Source organism: Culex pipiens, unplaced genomic scaffold (assembly GCF_016801865.2).
Source record: "Culex pipiens pallens isolate TS unplaced genomic scaffold, TS_CPP_V2 Cpp_Un0071, whole genome shotgun sequence".
Taxonomy (NCBI): Eukaryota; Metazoa; Arthropoda; class Insecta; order Diptera; family Culicidae; genus Culex; species Culex pipiens.
This window is the reverse complement of record NW_026292888.1, coordinates 22,960-28,698: the sequence shown is the minus strand read 5'-3', so window position 1 is coordinate 28,698 and position 5,739 is coordinate 22,960. Positions and strand designations below refer to the sequence as shown.

At 39.7% G+C, this 5,739-nt stretch overlaps 1 pseudogene; it reads right to left on the bottom strand.

Annotated features, from left to right (window-relative positions):
• Nucleotides 1-3,577: 3,577 nt before the first annotated feature.
• On the bottom strand, nucleotides 3,578-4,272 carry LOC120427853 (T-complex protein 1 subunit beta-like; annotated as a pseudogene).
• Nucleotides 4,273-5,739: the final 1,467 nt, after the last annotated feature.

Sequence of the window (5,739 nt, the reverse complement as noted above, 5' to 3'; positions counted from 1 at the left end):
AGCTCAATTAATTAATCTTGAGGCTGATTCCAGTGACTGTAAAAATGCAGGGATCAAGTCTCCCTAAACGCACTTTTTTAAACAATTGATTGTAAAAATAGTATGACGATAAATTTAACATCAAATGCGTAAGGGTTTTGGAGTTGATAAGTTTATCAAACAATTCATGTGTCAAAATATTTTTTTGAATAATTTTTGAGTGTTTTCTATACATATCAATACAAAGAAAAAAAAATCTCTTGGAAGTTTTTTGCAGCTCGTTTTAAAAAAATGTGTGTAACTGAATCTAAACATTTTTTAATTTTTTTCTTTGTTTTCTACAATGAGTTTTAGTTAATTTCGCACAACTTTCTAGAACAAAGCTAATTGTTTTACCCAGTGTTCCCACGAGCCTAAGCCATCGGCTAGGCTAGGTTAATTTTTCTGGTTCAGGTTCACACCACACGTCGGCAAGCATCAGGCTCAGGCTCACTGAGTGCCGTGAGCCATGATTCATTTGGTTCAAACCAGGCGAGGCTAGCCAAAATGAACCATTGGCTTGAACCAGGCTTGAACCTGGCTTGAACCTGATCAAAGAATGTTAGGCTAAACGGCAAGCTTTGTTACACCGTAGTATGCTGAAACCGTAATATCGTTACACCGTAACATTGTTACACCGTAACATCATTACACCGTAACATTGTTACACCGTAACATTGTTACACCGTAACATTGTTACACCGTAACATTGTTACACCGTAACATTGTTACACCGTAACATTGTTACACCGTAACATTCATTACACCGTAACATTCATTACACCGTAACATTGTTACACCGTAACATTGTTACACCGTAACATTGTTACACCGTAACATTGTTACACCGTAACATTGTTACACCGTAACATTATTACGGTGTAAGGAATGAATGTTGCGGTGTAACAATGTTACGGTGTAATGAATGTTGCGGTGTAACAATGTTACGGTGTAATGAATGTTACGGTGTAACGAATGTTACGGTGTCACGAATGTAACGATGTAACAATGTTACGGTGTAATGAATGTTGCGGTGTAACAATGTTACGGTGTAATGAATGTCACGGTGTCACGAATGTTGCGGTGCAACAATGTTACGGTGTAACCATATTACGGTGTAACAATGTTACGGTGTAATGAATGTTGCGGTGTAACAATGTTACGGTGGAACGAATGTTACGGTGTCACGAATATAACGGTGTAACGAATGTTGTGGTGCAACAATGTTACGGTGTAACCATATTAGGGTGTAACGAATGTTACGGTGTAACGAATGATGCGGTGTAACGAATGTTACGGTGTAACGAATGATGCGGTGTAACGAATGATGCGGTGTAATGAATGTTACATTGTAACATTGCTACACTATAAGATTTGTTACAGTGCATTATTCCTATGGTTTTCATTAGCCTGGTTAGCCTGGCTTAAGCCATGGTTCATGGTTCACTGAACCAGGATTGAACCATAAAAGGGAGGCTTAAGCCGAACCAAGTTTATAGGTGAACCTAGCCTAACCGGTTCATTTGGGAACTCTGGTTTTACCCACATGCTGACGAGATACAGGCTTGGGATCAAGTGTCCCCGGGGATCAAGTCTCCCCACTCTGAATTTAAAAACATGCAAAAACTAATCAAAACTTTTGTAGAAAAAGGTGTTCAGTGTAAAATGAACAAACATTCTGCAAAAACAAACGATATTTATACAAAAACTTCATCTCCTCATTCAGTTTTCGAAACAATTTCCATAGACACAATTGGACCTATGACAAAAACGCAAAATGGTAATCGATACGCATTAACTATGCAATGCGACCTATCCAAATACGTTATTGTTGTTCCAATCCAAGATAAACAAGCTCAAACACTTGCAAAAGCGTTTGTAGAAAACCTCATTTTAGTTTTTAGATGTCCCAAAAATATTAAATCAGATTTAGGAACAGAATACAAAAATGAAGTATTCGGTAAAATTTCTCAGTTCTTACAGTTGAATCAAAAATTTTCAACAGCTTACCACCCAGAAACAATTGGTAATCTGGAACGTAATCATCGTTGCCTCAACGAATACCTCCGGTTATTCACAAATGAGTTGCATGATGATTGGGATTCATGGCTCCCTTACTATTGTTTTTGTTACAATACTACACCAAATACTGATACGCAGTATACACCTTTCGAAATAGTTTTTGGAAAACAAGCAAATTTTCCCACATACACACTAAACAAAATAGAACCTATGTACAATCACGAGGAATACTATACACAATTAAAATTCAAATTACAAACAATAGCTCAGAGAGTACGTGATATCATAATCAAAACAAAACTGAAAAGAATACAAAACCAAAAATCATCAAACCCAATCAACCTTAAAGTAGGAGACAAAATTTTAATTAAATCAAAAACCAATAGAAAATTAGACAACATTTATGAAGCCCCATATACTATAGGTAGTCTAAATCATCCAAATATAACAATTTATCATACACCCTCAAATAAAAATAAAGAAATCCATAAAAATAGGGTAATCAAATACGCAATCGAGGGGGGTGTCACTTCCGCGCTAACCGAGCGATAAAGCTTCCTTTTCAATCCTTTGCAGCGTTCACTTTCATCTTTCCGCTTTATATTGCTTTAACTCGCGTTAACCGCGATAACTCGCTTTTTGGCTTACCTTTTGTTGCGTTCGCGCATCAGACTGCTCGATTTTTTTGACAGCGAGAACTGTCAAAAGCAAATGACAGTTCTCGTTGTCAAATGATTCGAGCAGTTTGTTTGCTTTTTTTTAAAGAAAGGTCTCAGGGGGAGATCATCCGTCGGAACCGTTCTGTGCGTTCCCGTGCCTGCTTGGGTCTCGTTCCACTAGTTTGAGACGGTTCCACCACTGGGTCTTGAGCCATTCGTCAGTCTCCCGGTGGAGAAAGCCTTCTCAGGTTGAGAAAATTGCATGAAATGAAGGCGCGAACCGGCCCCGAAGGGCACGATTGAAACCGATTTTCCAAAGCGCCGATTTTCTGACCTGTAAGTTAAACAAATCTTTGTTACTTGTAACTTGTCTTTAACAATCATTTATTTTCCAGCAGAGGAAACTTTCGAAACATACTTCGACAAATCTGGTGGGTTTGGAGCTGGGCTAAGCAACACTACACTACACTACACAGGACGATTCTGTGAAAAGTATGAAAATACCGCCGGCATGAAGGAGCTGCTACCAGTACCTCAAGGAGGTTCCAGTGAATCCAGATACTATTCCGACTGCGACTGAACAACTATGCTAGCCAGTACGGTGCAAGTGCTAGCAGCGACTACCATAACCGCTTCCCGGACTGCCAGCGCAAGGCGTAGTGATGCATGAAGCAGTGCCCCTCCTATCTCGTGAAGGTGATTGCAACCCAAGTCTGTGCCAGGACTGGGGAATCTTCTTGAGGTTCTCTTATTCTCAAACAAACAAATCTGTAATCATGTATTCAATAAATTTTGATAAATTGTAGTGTGATGCGTTTGCTTTTAGAAATAAATCTTCCGTTGACGAAAACCAAACCGTTTAAAAAAATCATTTTCATTATTTTATTAAATTTTTGTCCATCTGAGAACACAGCGGGCCAGGTTGTGACCGAGGTGGTTCAGACGCAGCGGGACCGGGAGACCGTTCTCGATGCGCTTCGGCTGGTGCACACTGGGCTTCTTGTCTAGCAGGAAACCCTCGTCCAGGAACGATTCCTTCAAGCAACCGCCGGCATCGACGACCAGCTTCCTTGGCAAAGTACTCCTTATGCTGGGACAGAATCTTCGAGCTGAGCGTCGTCCGGGCAATGTTCATCAAATCCTCCCGGAACTTTTCCGCATCCTTCAAGTTGTCCTGAGCCGCGGCAATCAGCACCGAACGTGCCGCCTGCGTGGCCGCTCTTCACCCGGCGATGATAGTCTGCGGGTGCAACTTTTGCTCGATCAGCTTTTCCACCACGCGCAGCAACTCCGACGCCAGAAGTCACGGAAGTCGTTTCATCGCCAACCTCATCGTCCTGCACTCGACTTATGTCCACGAGGATCTTCGCCGTCGGATTTTCTACGCCGATCGCCTTCAAAATCGTCGCCTCGTCGTTGGTCTCCTCAACCTGGCCAGCGCTGCGGCCTTGCGCCACCAGAATCTTGTCCATTCTCTTCGGGCCGAGTGTGCTCTTGACCAGGACACCGATCGCGATGGCCCCACAAACGAGGACAGCCGGGCGATTTCGCCCTTCTCCTCCTCGGCAAACATTTCGGCGATTCGCTGGGGGAAGTTCACAATCTGGGCAAAAGCTGGTGATAAATTTCTCTTGATATAAGCAGCGTGGTGGATATCCGCCAAAGTCCGTTTTAATCACTTGATGTTAGAGCCGCCGATCACACCAACACACCGGGAGTAAAGTTAACTTTTCCGGTCGTCAAAACGTGCGCCGAGGACGGCACTATGGGGTATTTCCATATAAGCGAGCGGCCAAAAATATTTTTTTGCTTTTTTGTGACTTTTTTGTGTTGTTTGTACTTAGTATAATGAAAACAAATGAAATTTGATATTTTTCCAAAAAAAAGTTTAATTTTCGATTTTTTCATATATTTGAGGCCACATGCATTAAAGTGGTGAATGCCTTTTTCTTGAGTTAAAATCCACCTCTCTTTGAAGACACCCCCCCCCCCCTCCCCCTCCAATTAAAATTTGATATTTGCGGTGTTTTAGAATTTTAGACGGTTTATTTTATGGAACATTGTATGGATTCTCGTCCACGTTTTTGGTTGATCCACTTGCAAAATTCACGTTTTCCACGATAAATTCTTCTAAATCAAAATCACTATGTAACCGATTGTCGTTAGATTACTTAAAATATGAACTTCTTCTATGGGCTTTTGTATACCTCGTTTTGAAGCTACAGAACAACGTGCGTAGTTTTTCCTCTGTGGTTTTTCCCTGAGTTGATCATGTGATGGTTCTGCAATGTTGTAATTTTTACAAATATACTCGAAAGCAGTTCTCATGTTTTCAGAATAGTGCTTCGTTATATCGTATAGGGACACTACGGTATTATTATCCATACTTTCAAAAGAACACAACAACGAACTGATACGAATATTCGACGAATCGTTTCTGTAAAATACTTAGAATAGGAATTTCTAATTTTATTAAACGTACCTAAGTACCAACAAAGTCATGAATATCAAATCAATTTCAAAACATACATAGCAGGTACGTCATTTCTGCCTCCGCAGGTAAATAATGTGATTTTAACCAAGCGTATACGCGAAATCATTAATTTCCTTGCATGAATCAAAATGTTCAAAATGGCATAACTCAAAAAGTGCACATAAGTGCACTTTGAAATTTGGAGACAAGTTAGGACATGGTTCAAATTTTAAGCTGCAAAATTTTCAGATCGCACAAATGCACACAAAAAAAGTACTCCATTAACAAAGTTGAAAAAAACTAAATTTTGAATAAAAATCCATCTTTTTTTATTTTTATTATTTTTTTAGCCTGTAAAAGTGTGTTTTGTAAAATATTATTGAAAAGTTGAATCAATTACCTTTCTGAATATATATAATGATGCAGGAAAAAATACATAAACAGCTACACAGTACAACTATGAAAAATAATCATTTTTTTGTCAAAAAACATGTTTTTTCTTACCATTTTCGCCTTTGAAGGTCTGCAATTCAGTGAATTTTGAACCTACAACTTTCAAACTCCGGA